This window comes from Anas acuta, chromosome 2, assembly GCF_963932015.1.
Source record: "Anas acuta chromosome 2, bAnaAcu1.1, whole genome shotgun sequence".
Classification (NCBI taxonomy): Eukaryota; Metazoa; Chordata; class Aves; order Anseriformes; family Anatidae; genus Anas; species Anas acuta.
Window position 1 is genome coordinate 69,341,296 of NC_088980.1, and position 22,921 is coordinate 69,364,216.

The window sequence follows — 22,921 nt, forward strand, 5'->3', positions numbered from 1 at the left end:
GCATCCTGAGGCTGTTACCTAAGATCACCTTTCTTCAGACTCCCCCCCCCACGGCCCTAAAAGCAGGCACATGAAGGAGCAGCCTAGAACAGTGTTCCCCAAAGCGCGAGGTGTGCTGCCATTATGGGTGAGGCCTGGAGCAGCCCTGCCCCGGTGAGCGGCACTGGGAGGACCCTGAGGAGAGCCACGAAGGGCGGCACAGTGCCAGAGCAGCCAGGCCACAGCAGGAATCGCTCTGCCTGCCTCTCCTCCTTCCCCATGTCCCCCAGCAGCACAGCCGGCTGCGGGGCGCAGGGCTGGGAGCCAGGGCAAGGGAGAATGGCTGGGGAGGATGGAGCAATGTGGGGGAGCGTGAGAAGGGAGAGGGAGAACAAGAGGGGAAAAAAAAAAAAAAAAAAAGAAAACAGACAAAACACCTTTTATGCCCTTAATTTCGAAACAGATGTTAGGGCCTGTCTTTCCTGCTCTCAAGGATTTTATTTATTTATTTATTTATTTATTTATTAACCTTGCTGTAACTGCTGCTGCTGTGGTGAAGCAGGCCAGCAGCATACCCCCATTTGGGGTGCTGACCTTGCCTTGTTTGCCTCGCAGGAGAGCTGAAGCTCCTTGGCTTCACCGCTTTTACCTCGGGATAGGTCAGAAACATTACCCTGAGGTTAAAAAGCACACCTCTTTCAGCTGTGAAGGCAAGGCCCAGCTCTGCCTCAGACATCTCCCTCCGAACTGGAATTTCAACAAGTACCTGCCCCTAAGATTAATGTTGCGCAGCATTCCCAGGCACGCCCCACCACAAACACGGATGATCTTCCTCCGGGCCCCAGCGCAGCACCAGCAGCCTTCTGCCCGCAGCAACGCACCCCAGCTCGGGAGCAAGGTTTCCAGCTTGGCCTGAGCTGCTGATCCATGCCACTTGCCAGCAGGCAAGCGAGGAAATGTCTGGCCCATCACAGGACCCGCAGTGTGAGCTCTTACCTAGGCGTAGTGCATGCTTAGAAAGGAGATCTTTTCCTTTCTCCGCTGACCCTGTTCTTGAAGATTTATATGACCGATTTATAATCTCCTTTTAATTGCAGAGATAATATATTTAAAACATATGTGCTTCCCGTAGCACTGTGTGTGCTTTGAGCGTTGTCTGTCTTTTGCCCTGTGTGCATTCACCGAAGGTACTTGTGCATATGGAAACAATCAGACTACCCAAAAGACAACACACTTGATACTGCTAATTACATGGAGTAAACACCACTGGGACTATAACCGGTCTCTAGATCTGACTCAGTATTTTGCTGCTGAGCTAAAGAAGAAAGTCCATTATGTGCACTCATATAGCCGGCTAAGTCCCTGCTGCACACACTGCTGATTTCTGTACATGCTACGTGGCAGAGAGCCAAGGAATTGTAGCACAAACAGGATTTTATAACCAGAGTTATTTAAGGATGGGCAAACTGTGAAACTCCAAAAGTCAATGATTCTAGCACACTTTCAATTAATTTTTATTGTCAAGCTGTATTTCAGGATACTAAAGACCTCTGTGATGACAAGAGGGAGGCTGTGGGAATAGGCAGGAATACAGTATGCATGGTTATTCTCTGTGATTTATGGTTCAGTGAACAACCTATCTGGATAGCAAGTTATTTCTTTCCTCTCATGTTAGATGGAATTCATCTTTGTCTTGAGCTCCCCTCAGAAAACACATTTAAGCAATATAAATACAGCATCAGGCATCATATTTTGCAAATGGTACATCTGAGTCCTTGCATTGAAGAAAATATCACTTGTGTGTGTGTGTGTGTGTGTGTGTGTGTGCGCGTGCTAAAGACGGCTGTAATACTGGTGTTGTTCAGACAATTAATCTTATGATAGTCTGATACAGAAATAACTGAACAGAGCTAAAAGCACTAACCACATCTCAACAGTTTCCAGAAGGAACTTCGGAGAGGATGCTGCATTTTAAAACCTCAGCACACGCTAAATTCTCCATGCTCAAAGTTTCCAGCTCAGGATTAAAACGGGCTGTGCATGAGCAATCAAAATGATAAAGCCATCCTTCCTAGGGTGAGTGCGCAGTTCACCAACTCGGCACCCTCTGTGTCCCTCTGAAATTTGTAGGCCAGACTCTTGTGTTGGCTCATCAGGAGCACTGGCTGGCAGCTGAGTTTTTCTTGCATTTCTCCCTGCAGAGAGACACCAGCTTGGGCTTCTACACAGACACTGGTGGTTTAAAGAGACATTGCATGTTCAAGACACTTTCAGATTTGCCTGAGATTGGGCAGAAGATTTGGAAGGGATTGCAGGAAGGCTGACAGACAGAGCAATTGCATAAACCTTTTTTCCTTAGGAAACATAAAGAAAACAAAACAAAACAAAAACAAAACAAAAACACATGCTTTGGAAAGTAGTGGAGGAGCTGGGCCACAGTCAGGTGTCCTGCTGTAGCTTGCAGCTTAGTGAGGCAGCAGTGCTGGTTGGTTTCTTTTCGGTGGCCCCAGGTTACTGCTTCATCAGCTGTGCTGATTCAGCTGTCTGTCTAGCTGCCCTTTAAGCCGGGTCTGTGAAATGATCCACTCAAAAGAAAATAAGTGATTTTTGAGGAGGATGTATGGAGTTTTTTTTTTTTTTTCTTAACCCAAAAGTCCTTAAAAAAATCTTTAGAGTGGAGCTACACCAACACTTGATTCAGCATCATGGGACTGCGGGTATAAGTCTCTGGGGGTGTGGGAGGGATGAAGGGCAGTGATACTGTGGGGCTCCACTTCAGCTTGAACAGATGGATGTCTGCAACTTGAAATGGCAAAAATGTGTTTTTGTGTTACGTCTGTTCTGGTCTTCCTACTCCTCTGAAGTCAGCAGACAATAAAGCGACCTTACGCCTGCCTGTGTACTGTATGCATCTCCTGGGTGGTCACTTTGTGGTCGGCTGGCACCCTCACTGCATGCTGCTGCTTGCAACAGCAACTGCAATTGTTCCTCTGTACAGATGGGCTGGCACCCAGAAATCCTGGCCTGTGTATGCTTAGCTCAGCTTGGGATGTGTTGAATATCTTCCTTTGGACCCACCAGTTTTGGCAGGTCACCTCTACACTGATTTTTGCCAGTGAATCTACATCACACCGATTTGAGAATTTAAAAAATGGCAAAGCTATGCCTGCAATACATAAAATGTTAGCCAAGCTGGATGTGTTAGCAGCAGGCTTATCTCCACGTGAAAGCCAGCGTGTGACAAGCCTGAGTATGAACGCCTTGGACACTATCACCCTGCACGTAGGCAGCAGTTATGCATGCAGGCTGTGGCAGAAGTTACCATCACTGGCTCTTCCCTAGTGCTGGGGGTTTCTGCTGCTTTCAGGTCCAGGGTGCAGGCTGTGGGCTGAGAGCTTCCCCTCATGCACGGAGGGGGTAGCTTGTAAAATGAAAATACTACGTTGCTGCTAACCTGCCCCCGTTCAGGCTGAAAAAAAAATGTGTGAAGCATTCAAGTACAGTTCAACAAAGCAGATCTGAAGGGATTGTAACCACAGGCTGGGAGGATAACCTTTTCTACCAGCACATTAGCTTGGGAGGACATGCATCTGTAGCCCAGCCCCCTGTGTGGACTTTGTTAGATTATCTCTAGGGAGATGATTGCAAAGAGCCCTGCTGCTTATTTCTAGCACAAAACCATGCAGCTCCTCCTTTGGGCTGCCATTGTGCTCCTGCTAATGGGGACAGCAACTTGGTTTGTCCACATCTGCCTTAAAACTAGGTGAGACGTAATCTTTGTGTATGCCAAGCATGAGGTGGCTTACCCCTCTGTGAAACTCAGGTGAGCTGCTGCTTGGCTGATTGCAAACCAAGAGCATCTTCACAGGGAGCTTTGCTGCTGAAATCAAAGTGAAACTTTACCCTTGGCTTTCTTATTGCTACCTCCTGAGTCACCACATCCTTCTCTTGTCACCACCACCTTTCAGTTTAGAAAGTGGCAATGAGCCACAGCATTCAGCAGTAAGCGAGAACTCAGCCTGTGTGTGTGTGTGTAGGGATGAATTTACAGAGGGGTTAAAATTTGCTCTTTAAAAGCAGTGAGCACTGAAGGGTCCACCTGGGGAGTCAGTTGTTGGCGTGCTGTAATTTTACATTTCTGCCCTATGTTTCTTGTGGAGACAAGCCCCAAGGAATCTGAAGACTTGGCTTATTTTCCTGATCCTGCAACAGATTTCCTGTCTTGCCCGGCCATGGGTAAGTCCTTTAGGTTCACATATTCAGGCTTGGGCTTTAATTTTAGCCCTGTAGCTCAAGATACCCAGAATCTGTCTTGCACATGTATTAATCACTTACAGCTCCAGCCAGAATTAACAGAAGCTGCCTGTACAAAGAAGTGCACTGAAAATTAGATGCTACTTAGAAAAACAGGGCCAGGTTTGTCTTACTCAGCTTGCTCATATGTTTAGTGGGGATAACACCTGTCCAGCTGGGGAGACATAAGGCTAAATTAATTAACTTTAGTAAAGGATGTAAATCTATTATTCTTTTTTTTTTTTTTTTTTTTTTTTAAGCATTACTTGCACATGTAAAGGAGAAGAGCTCTTTGAGCATTGTTGCTCCTGTTTTGGTCTTTTATTGGATTCAAATAAGGATAAACATTACCTCCTTCGCAGCAAGCTCAGCTAAATGTTACATGCCCATAAAGAGGTTGGTTTTGCTTCGAAGGATTAGGGCATGAGATTTTGGTTCCTCTCGCTTGTTTATGAGCATGAATTTACTACACATAAATCATTGCAGGTCAGAACATTGCTATTGCCTTAACACAAGGTAAGAGAGCACAGAATCACTCTTTAATGTTGTGCAATTGGACAGGATTTGGCTTGTCCTGATTTTGTGTTTGGAGAACTCAGGCTGCCCTTTGTGCTTGATGTTTTACCTCTTTTTCTCTTGAAGGTCCAGTGGAGAGATCTGGCTAGGTGCGTTTGCATCACTCACTCACTGCCTGTTCTTTGTCTGTATGCAGTGTTTTGCTGAAATTAAAGCACAGCCTTTTCTCCTTTGCTCGCAGTGGGATTTCCCAGAATTTCACAAGGCTGCCGTTGGATGAACACTCCAAGCTGGCACTGATGCTGAAAGAAGCAGTCATGTTTTCTTTATACCTGTTCCCTTTTATCTAGTCCAGGGTGCACGTGGCTGTAGGGTGGACCAGAGCAAGGAATGAATCTGGCTCAGAAAGTAACAGTTTCTGGGTTTTCATCAGCCTTGTTTTATGTGGTTCAGTTTCGTGACAGGGCTTAGCAGCAGGGCAAGAACAGAAGCTGCAGGGAGCCAAGGCCCGATTCTTCAGGTGGCCTCGCATGGAGGTGGTTGCAGAAATGTGGTCTTACCTTTTGCCACCCTGTATCTCTTTGCCTTACTGCTGCTATCTCTTGGTGGTGGGGGTGGTGGCAGTAAGTTAATGTTACTCAGGACCCAGCAGCAAGGGGCTTGCTGTGGATAAAGACCCATATTGTGTCTTTCTGAACCCAAGGCTATCCCCCTCCCCCTTTCCATTCTTTGGTTTACTCAGCAGAGCTACCCTGATTCACATAAGCTAACAATCTGTTTAAGAAGAAACAATTAGGCCCGTAGAAGTTGTTGACATCTTATTTTTTATTTTTTTTTTCTTTCAATGTCATAACGGGTACTCCAGCTAAGCTTGTCCCTTTGTGCTCTCCATCTCCTTCACCGCTCCCAGATGCAGCCCATGAGGATGGGGGCAGAACGGCGGCCCCCCTAAACAGCCTGGACCAAGAAGCTGCCTCAGACACTTAGCATTTCTCACAGCCCGTGACGTGGCTGTCGAGCAGGCTGTTAATTGAAAACACTGTGCATTTCACTGCTCAAACTGGCAGGCTCCCTGGCCAGCTGCGGACGGCTCGCCACGACCCCTGAGCCCACAGTGCTGGCTGGGATGAGCTGCAGAGGACGGGCTGTGGTTGCAGGAGGCCATCGGATCGGCTCGGGTGTCTTTTCCAGGAAGCCGAGTGCACGCTCCCTGCTTCTTCTTTTTCTGTGGTCGTTAGTTCAGCTTAAATCACATCCTGAAAACAGCATCCTGCTACAGAAGCAGCGGCGGTCCTGGAAACAGACTGCTTGTATAAAAAATCCTGCGGGAGCCAGATGCCCCCTACCCTGACAAGGACTGATCAGGTGGCTGCCGGTATCACCTTTCAGTGCTCTTTGGCAAGGGGGGCAGCACAGGGCGATGGTGGCTTTCCAGGTGGCGATGTAGTTAATTTTTGTTTCAGCGCTGTGGAGGGAAACGAGTCACTGCACACGGAAAGGGGGCCTATGGGTGCCTGGAGGCAGAGGTGTAGTTCCTGAAGGCAGGCCGTGGTGGATTTGTGCCTTTTCCCTGCCCAGGCGCTGTGTGTAGCAGGTGTCGCCACGGAGGAAGGGGAGGCCGGGGCCCAGCTCCCGAGCCCGGCCGCCGGGTGCCGCCAGAGGGTGCTGCGCCGGGCCGGGCCCGGCCGGGGGGCGGCGGGGGCCCAGGGGAGCGAGAGGCTCCCCGGTCCCCCTCGGGAGCCAGCCCCGGCTCCCAGCCCTCCTGGCAGCAGAAAGCAGCCGGCTGTGGCTGCAGGGGCTGCTCGGTTTGCTGGTCCTGCGGGAGAGCTACCGCTGCCTGGCCAGCCCCGGCTCCCCCCGAGGGGAAGGCTTGTGGCCATGTTGAGCTGTGAGGGGAACGAGGTCGGGGCCGCAGAGCCTGCCTGGTGCAGGCATCGCTGGGCACCCCGGGAGCAGGACTATAAGATGAAATTCAGCCTCCTTGGAATAAGTGACTAGCAGGGGGGTATTTCCTATTCAGCTAGCTAGCAGATAGTATGCTCGTTCTGCCGCGGTTTGCAGTCTCCAACGAGATGCGGGTGGATGCTGCTTGTTTTCCTTCCTCTTTATATTTCCAGCCTGGGAAACAGCAAAAAGTTAGTAAAAGAGCAACATCTGTGGGAGAGAGAGAGAGAGAGAGAGAGAGAAAGAAAGGGATGAGGCAGGCTGGCCAGGCAGCCAGCCTCAGGAGATGGTAAGACAGAAGAGCTATTCATTGTGAGAGCCAGTTGCTCCTCACCCTGCTAGATTATAAATTGGACACCTTATTAAGAGCTGATCCTCCGGCAGCCCCACCCAGGGCTGTGCTCACGCTCCAAACCAGAGGAACGTAATCCTGTTTCGCTCTGGGTGCCTGTTACTGGCTGAGCACATGTGCAAGCAGGACGGAGGATACGAAGCAGAAAGAAGCAGCACCCTTCCTGGTTTATGAATCGACAGTTTAGGAAAATAAGGCAGGCTTTGGGGAGGGAACGGGGAGGAGGTTGCTTTGCACTAGAGCTTGGGCACATTATGATGCTCCTTGCCTTACCAAATAACGAAACTATTTTTTTTTTCTTGTTTTCTCAGTTGTAACTTAAAAATGCTGACTCACTGGTACTGTGTGCCAACCCAAATGTTGCTGCTGGAATCAATCACCGGGAGAGCCTGACGAGATATAACCCCACAGTGGCACAGGTTTTGACTGGGCCTCTTTGGTGATTCCACGTTTCTTCTGCTGTTTTGCCCAGTCACTTCTTCCCTGTCACATGAACCCAAAGGTTTGGACAGACTTAGGCAGATGTCACGTTGAATGGTTACTGTGAAAAATTCATGGGAATGTAAGGCTAACAAATTCAGCAAAGTTGTATCATCCTTGGCAAGACTTCTGAGCTTTACAACCTTCACACACCTTTTAACAATTCAAAAGGTTCTCAGACTTGCATTTGAAACACACACAAGTATTGCCAGTTGTTGTCAGAAATAAATATCTGACGTATTCTGCAGAGCTAATTTTTGTGCTGAATTAAACACAGATTCAGGTGCATTTCAGTGGTATTTTCTAGACTTGTTGACTTATCTTGCATTTCATACAATTGAAAAGCTGCTTTTGTGTTTATTTTAGTTTGTTGTTGTTGTTGTTTCAGACCTGATTACCTAGGGCACTGTGGTGTGGATTTATTTAATTTAATTATTTATTTATTTGTGATTTTCTCTAGGTTTTCATTGCCTAACTGTTGCTGTTCTATTGAAAGGCTTATGTATGACTTTATGTATCTGCCTCTAATTACTTTACAAGCTCTTGAAAACAAACACAAAGCACCATCAATATTTGTTTCTCTTTTTCTCTCCTACATCTTACATAGGGCACTTTTTAGGTGTGCTAGCTTTGGTTCCTAATAAAACAATCTCTCTAATTCATGCTGTGAGTGTGTCTGTGCATGTGAATCCATTGTGCCCTAACTCCCCCCATCCCCAAAAGTGTGGGCCTGCTGGTCAGTTTCAGCTGAATTTGGCAAAAGAACAGAGATTTCAAACTGAAGTTCCTATAACATTTTAAAAAGAGGCACAAGAGAGAGCTTGTTTGTGCTAGAAACATCACGATGCTGTCAGCTCAGGTCACCTTTTGTCAGGCACCGAAGAACCCGCACTGGAGTGTGCCCTTGGAAATCAGACTTCATCATGCCTGCCAGTCATGGATTACTGGTAGTTTTGTACTGGTGGTTTTGGTACAATTAGAATAGAGAAGGGAAGGCTGGGCTGAAACACTGGAGTTTCCTTTTTGTTCTGGACTTCTGAGATTTATGGATTTCTCCTGCATTTGGTCAGGACTCTGTAGTTGTGTCCTAGGCACCAAGGAACCTCTGTCCCTGGTGCGCATATCCTTCAAACTGAGTATTTATTTTGTTACAGAGCAATGTAACTGTCAGATTCCAACATAACTGTGGCTGTCCTTACACCATTTTTTTTTTTTGCTAAGGTGATGAAGGCTTTGAAAATAAGACCTTTGATTTAAACTGGGACTGAGTGGCGAGCAGAGCAGAGAGCTCAGCTCAAGCTTGCTTGGTGGTCTTGTGTTGCTGAATAAATAGACCGACACATTTTTGCACAGGGTATCTTTTCTAAATGTTTTTAGAAATCAAGCATAAAGGCCAAATTCAAACTAACAAGTCATCTGATCAGAAATAGTAGTGAAGGACAGAGGATTTTGCAGCAGCAGCTATCGGAGTTTCCAGGAGGAATGAGTTCAGATGAACATTAAATCTCCAGTTAGTCTTAATGCCAGTGATGGAGAATGAATGATATTATGGAAATGTGAAATACTTTCCTCTACCATCCTCAGCCCAGGCTCTTGTGACAATTCAGCTTCTGCCAACATCTCTTCATTCATTTGCTGATCTCAGCCAAGCCCTTGAAGAGCTGGGTAATGGTGTTATTTGCATGGGAGGTGAAGATGATGTAGAGATGGGTGTCATATGTGTACTGCTGACAAGTCAGTCCATGGTGCCACCGAATCTTCTCTACAGGCTTTATATAGATATTGAACAGGCTGGCTGAGGGGAAAGAATCTTACGTTATTCAGCAGGTGGAAAAGGTTCTGGAGGTTAAGGAAAGAGCAAGTGTTTATCATAAATCTCTTGAGTGCACTGGAGATTTATGTAAGGATGTCTGAAGATGTACCAGCTCAGTGCCACAGGACTGCGGACAGACATTAATTTTCAAACAGCTGAGCTGGTTGGAGGTCTTACAGCCATTCCAGATGCTTGCTACCAACCCTCTGCTGATGGCTCCTGTACCCGTTGCTCTGCTGTTAGAAAAGGTGGTCCAAGGTCTTCCTAATCTGTCAGGTGAAGTCTGTCAGATAGCTTTCAGTGCTGACAAAGATGGTGTTAGTTGACCCAGCTGACATTGCTTTACCTTTAAGAGGGAGCATTTGAATTACCATGGGCTTTAGTAAGGAGGGAGAGGGAGAAAAGAAGGCTTCAGCCTTTCCCACAGAACATGTCTGCAGCCTCAGGCAGCTCCTGCATTGCCTCCTACAGGTCTGAAGATAGGCAATGCACGCGTGTGGGTCTGGATACATCTACTGGGACAGATAACGTTGCCGCTGTTTCAGGTTTGTTTTTTTGGGGGGTGAATACATACTTGGATATTTTGTACAAAGCATGTGTGTAAAATACGTGTAAAATGCTCACTTCTTACATGAGCAACTGGAACGGTGTGTGTGGAGCTGTGTCACCCTCCTGCATAAACAAGAGCTCTAGAATGGGTACCCAGTGCAGCAAAACCCCAGATACCTAAGAGTTTGTTATTATCCAAATTTACTAACAGTGATTTTACAAGACATTTATGTTAATTATTATGTTAATACCACTGTGGTTAAAGCTGAACCAGAAAGTTGTAATAAAATGTTTAAGAATATCCAGTTGGGGCAAACAAGAAAGCTCCTGTGCTCAAGGGTTCGTTCAGAAATTTGAGAAAGCAGGAAGAAAATGTGCACGTGTTTTTTAAGGATCCTTCAGGATTTCCAGATCCAAAAATACAGAACCGTCAAAGGACCCTTGACATGTACACAGACAAAACAGAGCAAGCAAGAATACTGGTCACCCTTACTGGTCACCCCGTTTCTGAACTGGGCCAGAATGGAGCATCCTACCTTAACAACAGTCCAAAACTGTAGTGGAATTTGGACTCGGATCCAAACTCAAGGCACAGGCTCTTCTCTAAATAAAAATAACTTGATCACAAGCTATTTTTGGGTGGTGACTTTCAGACAAGAAACGTAGGGCATACATAGGTTTTTACTTCTGTTAAATACATCTGGATGCCTTACTCCTTCCAGCTGATACTCTGAAAGTGCTTTCATCAGCTCAGAGCCAAATATCCCCAACTGGAAGGTAGAAGCTGTAGAACAACTGATATTATTCAAGGTATTTTTTTTTTAATATTATTATTATTTTCTCCCAGAGAATATTCTGCTACTCTGGTGGCTGCTGCTAAAACTTCTGTCATGGCCTGTGGTGAACAGCATGTAATGTCAGTTCAAGATAAGAGCTAACTGTGTGTTGGAAAGACTTCTCCAAATATGAATCCCCATGGATCTGGCTTTCTTGACAGGGAGGTGGTTAACAAAATAGCCATACCTGGCACCATTTACGTAGCTGCCAAAACTGCCAATCGCAATCCTCCTCCCTTCCCATGGCACCTGATAACAAATCTTCTGTCTTTTCCTGTTTACTTGGATATACCTGGTATAATGATAGGAGTAGTTTTGCTTCATGAAGAATGCAGTGGGATATAGCTGGCTTTAAGGTGCAGGAAGCACAGGAGGAAGCAGTATGCTGGGCCATTATTGTTAATGGTAGTACAGTAAGCAGCAAGTGCTAAAGCATATTTTACATCAGCGTGAGTATTGCTGTGGATGGTATCCTACTGGGAGTGCTTGTGCTGTGCGCAGCAGATGGGTGGCAGGAGGGCTTTGCTGCTGGGTTGTAAGGTAAGAGCGCTTTTCACCTTGGGAGCTCCAAGCAGGCTGTAAACTTCAGTTAATTTAAAGCTCTGATCCTTCTGAATTATTGTACTGTTGTATTGAGGAGCACAGTGGATTTGCTGAAGATGTCACAGGAAGTTTTCGGCTCTGCCAAAGGTATAAACTAGAGCTTCTGACTCATAGGTCTTGGCTTGAATCGAAGGAGTTTTCTTCCTCTTAACGTAGCTGGCCTGCCTTCTCTTTGATATTATCCCTCCCTCTCCTAATCACTGGGTGACATCTGATCTCTGTGACTCTTGTGCAGCCTCCAAGACCTATTGTATTAGGTCCAAGATCTCAAGTTTTATTTCTGGCTGTTCTGCGTCCATCCCTGGCAATTCCAGGAGGCTCATCCTGAAACCAGCTGCGGGCCCCTGGAAAGTGGGGTGTACCTTGGCAGTGGATGCTGCTGCGGAGCAGAGCTTTCCCAGAGGAACCAGCCAGAGGAATGGTCGCAGTGTCCTCCACCCAATGCTGGTGTGGAGGATGGCTGCTGCCACCCACGTGCTTCCTGCAGTTGCTGCTTAAGCGTAGTGTTCTGTGCTCTCTGCCTGCAGTCGGTAGGTAAAGCTGCTTTCTGCAGATTTAAAGCTGCTGCCTCCTCCACAGGGGCTTTATTTTAGTGCTCAGTTCAGTGATTCCTACAGAGTCCTTAACCTAGATGGTATCTAAAGTCCAAATACTTTACTTAGACTTAACTCATGGCGTTGCTTCTATTGACATTATTAGATTTTCTTGTCTTTAACTTCACTAATTGTTCTAGGGTTACTGTCTCTTTTTTCCCTCTCCTCTAAGGATTTGCCATTTGCCCTATGGATATCATGACCCAAATCCTGTCCTAACTTATAACTGTAAGACCACTGGAGGTGCATACATGCACACGAGAACACAACTAATAGGATGCTGAAGTCATCTCACCAATTTGAAAAGTCACATTAAGGACTGATGCTGGGAAATGTCACTTAAGGTCATATAATTCCTGAATCTGTAAAATCCTAATGTGCAGACAGCTTATTTCCTGGTGCTATGCTTTTATAGGTGAAGGGAATTTCACTTTCTTTAATTTCAAATTTTAGAGGCTGTACTACTAGATCACCTTACTGGAGTTAAAACACTTTTATAACAGCATTTTACAAAACACAGCACTTGTCCCATCCTACCTAGTGGTAAAAGCTTATATCCACCAGGAGATTTTCGTAGATTGAGAAATGAATTAAAATAATTTTTGACATTTGTACAGAGGCTGAACATTCAGTTTTCAGTTCCGTTTTATAGAGGATGGCTTTCAGATTTTTTTTTATTTTCTTTTTTACACCCAACTCCTTTATTTGCTTTGGGTCAATTGAAAGTTTTGGTTTTGAGTTTTGCAGCTTATCTGATGCAATACAAACAGAAAATCAAAATGACAGTGGTGTTTAAGTTTTTTTAAATTATTTATTATTATTAAAAAAAAAAAAAAGCTATGTTGCTCTGCAAACATGCTGAAAATAAATGTTTCAACACTGCTGGAACGCTTTGTTTTCCTGGTTTTCTTCCTAAACAAAATCCTGGCGAAACTAGCTGGATTTTGCGATGTGTTTTGGCTGCAGCAGAGCAGGATCCCAGCAGCATTTCTTCTGATGGACTGAGAAGAGCAGGAGCAGCAGAGCTCCTCGTGCGGAGGGTTTTGTTCCAGAAGAAGAGCACTCCCTGGCCCGTGAAGAGGAGCGATTCAACATGCCTTCCGTCCGGGGGTAGGAGGGGAAGGAGGGAGAGGGGGGACGAGGGCGCTTCCTTCACAGCACTCGCTCAGGGCTTCTGGCCAAGAATGCGAGTCTAAATTCAAGTCGGTGAGTGCTGTGCCAGATCCAGGGAGTTTGGGAGTCCCTTTGTCCAGAAGCTTGCAATACTTGAGGGAGTTGCCAAATGGGATGTGTGGCATCCATGTAATACATCTGACGCATGAAAACGGGTTCCCGTTGAGCTTACCGTGGTGCCTGAGGCAAAAGTACTTCTGATTCCCTGCATGATGCAGTAATCACCAGGCTGCTGCTGCTCCCCTTAAACCCGGCTACAATGGCAGTTCAGGACAACCGCCAGCCTCGGGTCAGGCGGAGGCAGATGGCATGCATGCGGGGAGGAGAGGTGGGGCTGCCTTTGACCCTGCTCTCTCCCTGGGAAGGGAGGACCTGATAGCATTTGCATTTCTCCCTAGGCTCAACCATTAAGTCTGATGACAGAAATGAACCTTTCCCCCTGGACATGAGCCAAGAAACTTTTTTTTTTTCTTTTTTTTTTTTTTTTTCCCCTCCCGTCTCTTTCATAACCGTCATTTTCACGTATCTCTGGAACATATCACGTACTACTGCCATGTGCTGTAGGTGTGCTCCTCTTTTTCTTCAGCTACATTCTGCTTCCCATCTGCCAGGTGAGAGCCTCTCCTTGGCTAGCTGATGCTCGTTTGCCACAGGTAACAGGGCAGGCTGGAGCCTTTGTTTCTGCCTCAGAGAAAGCCTCTGCATCTTGAAGAGAGGGAAGCCTGCTCTGGAAACACCATTTAGCAGCCACTGTGAGCCGTGTCAACAGGGTCATAGCATCCCATGGGATGAGACTGTCTGTTTTCCCGTGCCTTGCCGTAAAGTTCAGCCAGTCGTGTTTGTGCAAACCCCTGGAGGGCTCTGAGGCTGAGCAGGTGTCAGCGAGGACATAGCTGGGGTTGCAGAACTCCTATTACAGGCTGTGCTGGGTAGAGAGGAAATAGGTCTTGGTAGGAATTGTCTTTGTGTTTCATAGGGATGCCGCTGGAGGACAATAATCAGGGGGAATCCTGCAATGACATTTCCCAAGCTAGTAGACTAAGGTGGGTTTTCTATTTTTGTACCATTAGGGGCAAGCCCAGTGTATATTAATACATCTGTTGAGTGATGTCCTGTGTCAAGGGGTTGCAGAAGACTGCCTGTAGATTATCTCTGGTACAGGACACGTTGTCTTTGCAGAGGTGTCGGTTCAGCCAAGGTGGAGGTGGAGCACAAGCAAGGTGGTTCGGTGCAGCATGTTTCTGTCAGGCTTGAATCCTTGCTAATGTGGGCCTGAAAGAGCCCACTGAGGTGTGTGTCAAGAGGTTTATAACCCAAGTTTATGCCTGGACCCAAGCCATTGCTAGAGAGACTAATGTAGATGCGATCCCTCTACCCCACATCCTCCTGAGATCAGTCATGATCCTGGCACATGTTCCTCTGGATTTCTCTGGCTTGTCAAAGCGATTCTGCTGCACTGAGAGCAGGAACTTTGAACCAGAAAACAAGAGCTAAAGCTTTTTTTTTTTTTTCTGGGGCTATCGCAGCCTGGACAACTGTGCTGTTTCTTGGGCCACGGTTCAACCTCTCCGGCTTCACAGACAGCAGCACTGCTTGTCCCCTGCAGCCACTGCCAGGAGTGAGATTTCCATTGCAAAGCAGAGCATGGTCTCTCCTGTCTTCCCTGGGTCAGGGACTGGAGAGAATGTCCTTCCCTGGATATCTTATCAGCACAACAGCAGGGGCTGCCCGATCCCTCCGATCATCTCTTCCATTTCCACCAGGGCTGCTTTTTTCCTGTCTTCCCCAACAATACTGAGCCATCCTCTGCCTTTCCGTCCCATGCTGGCTGTGAGTGAGGCTTTCTGTGTGTTCCTTCTGGGCAGCAGACTCATTTCTAGTGCACTACAGGCAGGCCTCTATTCGGATGAACATCCCTGTTAAATATGTATGAAGCTGATTGACTGCAGCTTCCTACTTGTCCAGGTTTTATTCCTTTTTTTTTTTTTTTTTTTTATCCATTCACAGATGCCTCCTGCTTTATTGGTACTTTTCTCAGAGGAGAAACGTGCTTGTCTCCGTGAGTTTTGACTTGTCTGAGAGGCTGCTCTCAATCTGTTTGTCTTTAAAACTTCCTCCCCTCCTCCTTCACTCCCTCTCTCTCTTGCTGTTTATTTATTTATTTATTATTTTCCCCCTGTGCAGCTGCTGGACAGCTTTGTGACCACCAGTCAGGATGGCTGTTTGCCACTCTCTCATGATTGCTGCCATGTGCTGCTCTCTTGTGCCTGCTGCCTGTGTTCTTCCCCAGTCAAAGAGGGATTCTCCTCCACAGAGGCTGCACACAGTTGTCCCTGGGCTGAAGAAAGAGCTCATGCTTAGCTCTGACCCCACTGAAAGCCTAGCTTTTTTATTTATTTTTTTACAGTGACCAGTGATTTTTGCCTTGTGCTTCTCAGTACAGCGTGAGGTTTTTATTCCTGTTCTGTCTGTAAGTGCATTGCATTTACATCCCCATTGTCAGGGCTTTGACTCACCTATGCTTGGCAAGTGGCAGCGGCGGCTTTCTCAACCCAGATGTTCACCACCGCTCTACCACGGCTTACCAGGCAAACGAAACACATGCTCACACCTCAGCAGCGGCAAGGCCAAGCTTGCCAATTTCTTGAGAGCTCGTGACACAGCCAGGGTTGTGGCCGGCTCTCCTGTGGCTGGGGAGGCAAGGAGGAAGGGGGTGGCTTCGCCGTGGCCACAGCACTTCGATGAGCTGGAGCTTGCTTGTCAGCGTTTCCAGCACTGGCAGTGAAGGTGGATCAGGAAGCTGGGGCTTTATAAAAGGGCTCATTGTTGTGAGTGGGGCAGAAATCCTATTGACGACGGTGCCTGCGTAAGGGCATACTCATCTAGTGATCTGGTTTAACCTACCTGCACTGTGCCTGAGGGCTTTGGCTGGGGTTTGCAGCCGTGCATAAGGAACTTCAGTATCCAGCTCCTGCTGAAGTTTTGCCTTTCAGGCCTTTGGGACGTTGTAATTTCCCTTCCTCTCCAGTCACTAGGGAGTCTCCCAAGATTAAATAAAAGTGAGAGAGATTTCCACAGGCAGGCAGTGGCCTACAAGGCGGATTGTTACCTGCTGAAGCGAGGGCCAGTTAAGAAGCTGCCCTAGCCCAGCTGCCATCAGCAGCTCAGGGATTTTGGAGCGTATCAGCACAGCGACAAGGCGCTCTGCCTGGAGGTGCAGCGTGAGCCACTTCAGAGGCTCCTCTCGGCAGCCCTGCTGCTGCCCCGGGGGGAAGCTGGTAAGCCAGCTGATGCCTCAGCTCTCACCAGCCTGGGAAGGCAGACATCTTCTGTGCCCTGCTGCCTTCCCTAGAGGTTTTGTGCTGGGTGACAAGCACCTTGATAGGCCGTGACATCAGGTGTCCCCATCCTGATTAACCAGGACAAGGAAGGGCTTCCCCCCTCCAAATCTGCCCTGCTCCTTCATCTCCCTGCTCTGCCTGGGGCAGTGCAGGGCTCCTGCTGACACCCAAACAAGGCTGCCTACAAAATGGCGGTGGTGTGGCACCTGCCCTGCTGCCCGTGCGGGCCTGGCGCAGGGAGGGGAGAGCCCTTTGCGGCCTCCATGGCCAGCACCCGGCATCCATCAGGGTGGCCTCTCTGCGCCACCAGGGTTCTTGTTCCTTTGGCTCTGCTCGTCCAAGGGAGTGATGTGTCCAGCCCCATGGATGCTATAAATATCCAGTTACTTTGGTATTGATGAAGCAACTCAAAACTACTCTTGGTAAAATCTCAGAAGGAAGAGCAAAATTTTAGTCATTGTTAACCCAGGAGGCAGACTGATGCTCTCATCCAACATTACAGTGCCTTTTCCCTTGATATTTTAAGATGAAACCATAAAGCCTGTCACTTTTTAATTTTATGATGGAAACACATTCACAACAACAAAAATTTCAGGGAATTTAATACTGTTGAGGTCAAAGGATTAAAAAACATCTATCAATTTGTTTATCCCTCCACCTATGTCTTTTCTTGCACCTGTTTCCACAAGTGCTGGAGCATTCGTGTTTCATCTGTCTTTTCTGTGGCCAGATGAAATCATCTTGGAGCATGGGTGCGGTGGTGAAAGACAAGTGTGGTGGATTTACATCTCTGGGATAGAAGAAGAAGCTGAAGAAAGATTCCCCAATAAGCTGTCTCTTATTGTCAGTGTTAGCACCTTAGTCAGCACAAGCCCAGACTGCCAAAATTGCGAAGTTGTGTGCTGTCACAGCCACAGCTTCTGCAGCTTCCTGGTTCTCTGGATTAAGCTGAGGATGAATCCTCCAGGAGCTGCTGTTCTCTGGCAGAGATGGCTGAGCACAGGTCAGATGAGTGTCAAGTGTCTGAAACTGAATGCATGTCCTTGTTCCTCTGGAAGTTACTAAAACCCCTCCCATTTGATTTTAGCAAGTAATCCTGAGGCCGGGTCCTGTAGCATGTTTAGCATCCATGGACACTGGCTAGAGCTGAAAGGTAGCAGGAGAAACCTCACACTTTGGAGAAGTGTCTCCATGATACAGCCATGATACTCGTGAGATATTGCGTATTTAAGTACCCTAAGTTTCCAGGAAGCGAGGATGTGCAGATACTGTGACTCACCAGTGAAAAATTACTTCTAGTGACTCAAAGGCTTGGATGCTGTTATTTCTTAGTTTATCTCTGTACTCTACCATGGGTCCAAAATCCTGCTTCCGAGACTGGAGAAAGTTGGCAGTCTCAAGGATCCTCCCAGCTCTGGTGCAGCTCTCTGGATGGAGAGATTAACCTCTCATCAGGACAGTCTAATTCATTTTGGGGCTCTTACAATAAATGTGTCAGTAGCCCAAGGCTCCAGAAGCCTATTGGTGGCAGTTTTACCTAAAAGGTGGACTTTTTTTGCCTAAAGGGTGGAAAGTTTTGCCTAAACGGTGGCAGCACAGGTCACTTGGGCTTTGCTGGGATTACTGCACGTCTCTACAAGACTCTTTAAAGGTGATGTGCCAGTTTGGTACTGATCTTGTGATTTGAGGACCCTGTGGGTGCACTGAATCTTGTGTGGTCATGTCCAGGAAGAGACAGATTCAGATAGATTTAAAGCTGGGGAACCCCTCAACCCTGCCCTTTTTTGCAAGCAGACTGTACGAGATGGCAACCTTTGCCCTTATTCCCCATGGTGTGTCTGATCAACCAGGAAACCGTTCCCATTGGGCAAAAGGTGAAATTTATATCCCCCGTAGCTCTGTGTTTTAGTTTGCTATGGTTACTGCAAGGAACCAAACTGTACAAAACTTGAGTATTATGCATCCAGGTAGCTCATCCCCTGCCCTAAGACCAAAGCATGTGCTGCTATCAGCCTAGAAAAGTAGTATATTCATGGATGGGAGCAATGAATATTTCTTAAAGTTTGTAATAAATTTGCAATTAATTCATACCTTAGAAACCTAGCAAATCATATTTAAAAACTGAGTTTTCTTTTTCTTAAAACTAGGTCTTGAAATGTAGCTTGCCTTAAATATCCAAGACTAAAAGGCAGGCTTTTGAAAGAGATGAAGCATGCCCTCATGTGGCAATATTTTTTCCTTATAATACCTGTTTATTTTGGTTTTAATTCCCAAATAATCTATTACAGCGAGTGATGTCATTACATCAGAATTGGCATACAGAACAGGCATTTTGATACAATGCTGGTGTACACACAAAATGTTCAGAAATAATTACATGGGTTCTGACTCCCTAGTTACTTGAGTCTGTGCATGAGTGCTTTTATTCCAAAATAAGAATAGCTCCACACAGGAATTCTAAAATAAATAAGGGTGTGAATTAAAACTTGTCCTGTCCTCTGCTATGTGGGAAAGTTGCTTCCCATGACTGAAAGCAAAGTTTAAAATTGTTACAAAGCCATGCGTGGACAACTTTGTTTTAAACCAGAATAATTGATCTTGAAGTCAATTTTAGGCTAGACCAAAATAAACCAAAAGCTAAGTAAATGGTCACAGAGCCTGAGTTGGCCTGAATAACTCACCTCAAAAATCCTGCTATTTGTTGAGCTGGTAGAACTTCCTTACTGTGTCAGCATGAGGCCTTGCAAATGTGTGGGTAAAACTTTGGAAAAGTACCTGCGTCTGTTGTAAATTTACATTTTTGACACAGAGAGATTGTGTTTTAAAAACCTAGCTGACACTCTTCTGATAAATGTTTTAAGGATCAGGAAGTTCTAGCCTTTCAAGAGATAGCATCATCTGCTTTTACCATAGATGGATTTTCTTTCTTTATTCCCTGAATTTAAACAGCAAATGTTATTTATAACAATAACTGTGTCTTAGCAGCTTATCAGGACTCTTCTATAGCACTTTTTGTGCAATTACAGATGGATTGATATGTTTCACCCCATGCACCATGAGGAGAATAAGCTAAAAAGGGATGAAGATCATGGGATACCTGATTTGGAGGTGTGTGATGGTCACCACCCTCCATTTCTGAAGGTGGTTTCCATGGTCAGGGAGTATGAGAAGTAGGGAACGGGGCAGCTGGTGATCTGCTAGGCTCCCCTTCACTCTGCTGGGGAGACCTGAACATGCACGACAGCTGTGGGTGGTCTGAGTTTTGGGTGCTTGAGCTGGAGGTTTTGGATATCAGCGTGGATATGCAAGTTCCTTTGAGAAGGCTTCAGGTTGAATGAGAAATGAATTCCTTAAATCTCTCCCCTAGGGTCTAATTGACTTCAGTGGAAGCGAAATCCATCCTCAAAGACAACTCAGCAATCTTCATTCATCACATCCTCGACAATGCTCTGCTATTGAGTTTCCTTTGAAAAATGTTTTGTGCTGTAATCTTCTGGCTGGTTTTTTAACTGGTGCTGCTTACAAACCGCCACTAGTTGTTGCATGTCTTGTAGTTTTTAGGGTTTTATTTTAGCTGCTTTGCAAAGTGTAAGGAAATGGATGATTAGCAAAATTCTTCCCAGTATTTTGGAAGCATTAGCAAATATTGAAGAAAGGGCACTCGCACTGTTGTTCTCATGGGAATTTTAACAGAAACTAAGACTGCTAGATTAGACACAATCCTGCTCTTAGAGTACCAATTCTCATACACCGTTTTTTGTACTTTGGTGCAAAACTCATATGTGAGAATGTGTACTTGTACCAAGCCAAATAATTCAGCACCACAAGAATCCCACCAGCTTCATCTCCACACTAGTAATGAACACGGGTCTGGACACGTTCAACCAATTTGTTTGCCTGCAGAAACCATCTTGTACTGTTTACAGTCAACTATAGCAATGTCCTTCCAGTGTTGACTTTGATGAAGTAAACAGAAGTGCCAGTTCTGCTTTGCTTTGTCTTCTTGCTCTGCCCTAGGCTGTTCGTAGCTGTACTCCTCTTGCTGTTACCAGGCAGAGACGCTTTGGATCTGGAAAAAGGCAAGTGGGGAGGCTCTGTTGGAGAAACTGAGTCAGCCCTCCAGTGGCTGGTTCATCCATGTGCCTCACTGCACGTTTGCATGGCCTCAGTCCCTGAGCTGGTGGGTGAGTTTCCAGCTGTGTCCGAGCAGCGCTGATGTCCTGGCAGCAGCTGCATGGGGGACCAGAGTGTACCAGCAGCACAGTTTAAGTGGAGCTGTTTGCTGATGCTGCTGACTAGATGAACTGGTTGACCGGCTAAATACTAGTGGTGCAGCAGCTTGAAAAGCTGCTCTGAAGAAGTGGGTGGGTCCCAGACACCTCCCCGCTTGCTTTTGTGTCGTGCTCTCAAGCCTGGTTTCCGTCTTGTGGACGCGCTTTGCTTCCTGCTCTTCTGCTTGTTTGGCAGATGCCAGCCAGCTGGTTGTGGTAGGCATTCGCAAGTGAATAGAGACCTCTGTCAGACAAACAAAGCCTGCAGTTTTCTGCCCAGACCTAAAACCTTGCAGAAGGCACGAGACATCCAGTCACGATCCTGTCACTAGTCTGTCAGTCTGAGGGAAAACCACGAGGAGACGAGTGATGGTGGCACCCCAGGGCACAGCACACTGGATGCTCTGCAGTTAGACCTGTGGTGGTGTGGCCTGGGGGCAGGTTGGTGGTTTTCAGATGTAGGATGCTTAAGGCAACAGATCTGAGCCCTCTCTCGGAAGCTGTTCTTCCTAAGTCCTTCAGCAGTTTTTAATGTTTTCAGTTCAGAGTTTGGAATAGGTAGCACAGGGCTACAAGGCTCCTGTCACTCTTCCATGAGGGCCTTCACCCATGCAGGCCTGCAGAGACCTGCTGCGGCTTCTCGCAACCACAGAGGTGGCATGACGGCTGTTCTTGCTTCTCGACATACCCCAGCAAAACCCCGGCTGCTTGTTCTCCTATGTAACCAGCAGCACCAGTGGGGCATGGAGGTGGCCAGGAGGAGCAGCTGCTGTGGAGCAGCCAGCTGTTCTCCCGGCCCCACTACACACAGGAGATGCTGTTGAGGAAGGTGGGGGGCAGGCAGGGAGGGATGCCTCAGAGAGTGAGCTGGGCCACTGCACTCGCTGTTCCCCAAACCCATCTGCCCCTGCTTGTCAAGGGCGACGTCTGCACGGCGGTGGGAGGCTTTGAGGCACGTAGGCTGTAATCCAGCTGGCTCGGGTGCCGACCAGCTGGGAATCGCTGCCCCAGCCTTTAACCACCTGAGCGAGTCCCCGTGCTGCCACGTGAGTCTGGAAAGCTCACCCTGAAAAAGGCAGAGCTGCAGCCTTTTTGTCCTTGTTACCCCTGTTTGCAAGTGTAAAGGCAGTGGGGTTGGGACTGGGTGTCCTGTCTTAGCCAGCTTGTAGGGCAGCAGGTGTATGCACAGCCCCCTTCACTCCACTCTGCTTATGGTCCTTCAGGTTGCTCAGGCCACCTCCGAGGCCAGCTCAAGGTCCTGGTCTCTGATGGGTTACATCCTTGACTTGCAAGAATAGCAGCGCTCGTCTGTACCAGGAGAATCCCCAAAGCGTATTTCCAGTTCTGCTCCCCTTCCAGAAAGCCGCACAACAACAGGACTGTCATACAAGGAGAGGACTTAAACTGTGTGGGATTTAACAGCACGTGGACCCCCTCTGACAACTGAAAGTTTGTGTAAATACCTTTTGAAGTAATGAGTTTTTCCCCACAAAAAAGAGAGGGGATGTTTAGAGGAATGGCAGGTCTGCTATGCCAGGACTTCCAGTGAGAAATGTGCCTAATACCGTCCACTAAAGGTAGACCAAGTATTTGGAAGGCTCAAGTTGAGGAAGCTCTTCAGGATAGCTGGATTTACTTCATGTTTTAATGTGTGGAAGTAAATTATGCCAAGAAGCAGCTTCTGTGGCTGTGGCAGAGAGAAGACCAGGAGGCCCCATGACATCTGTTCAGGAAACCTCAATGCAAGTCTGATGGACCAGAGAGATGTCCATACAATATAAGGAAATGTACTGTCAAAAACTGCAGGAGGATCTCTGTGCTGTGTCCTCTGGAGGTGTAAGAACAGCACAGACAATGACATGCAAGCTGGTGGATGAAGTGCCACCCACCCAGTCACCACTTATGGTATATTCAACCTGAAAGCCCAAGAGCCACCCCTTTTTTGAGGAGAGGTTTGATGAGATGCTAAGGAAGCAGGGGAGAAATGAGTTCACTTAGAGTTACTCTCCTACAGTCTTTTCCCTGGTACTTCTCAGAGCATTTTCCAAGGGATGCAGTTATTGTTACTCCAGCTTTACCAATGGGGAAACTGAGGCACGGAACAGTACAGTGACTTATCTGTGGTCAGTGCAAAGCCTGGAGAAGGATCTTCATCTTTTGGGTCCCAGCCAGGTGCTT

At 47.0% G+C, this 22,921-nt stretch overlaps 2 long non-coding RNA genes across 2 annotated transcripts in view; both read left to right on the plus strand.

Moving 5' to 3' along the window:
- Nucleotides 1-6,932: 6,932 nt before the first annotated feature.
- Nucleotides 6,933-8,224, plus strand: LOC137850581 (uncharacterized). The gene is made up of 2 exons (XR_011092646.1): nt 6,933-7,280; nt 7,396-8,224. It is a non-coding gene; the product is annotated as an uncharacterized lncRNA (long non-coding RNA).
- A 1,192-nt stretch (nt 8,225-9,416) lies between these two features.
- LOC137850580 (uncharacterized) overlaps nt 9,417-22,921 on the plus strand; it is a 51,957-nt gene continuing 38,452 nt past the window's right edge. Inside the window, exons 1-4 of the long non-coding RNA XR_011092645.1 lie at nt 9,417-9,922; nt 10,649-10,736; nt 11,601-11,895; nt 12,131-13,068. This is a non-coding gene — a long non-coding RNA (uncharacterized lncRNA). The remainder of the gene's footprint in view (nt 9,923-10,648; nt 10,737-11,600; nt 11,896-12,130; nt 13,069-22,921) is intronic.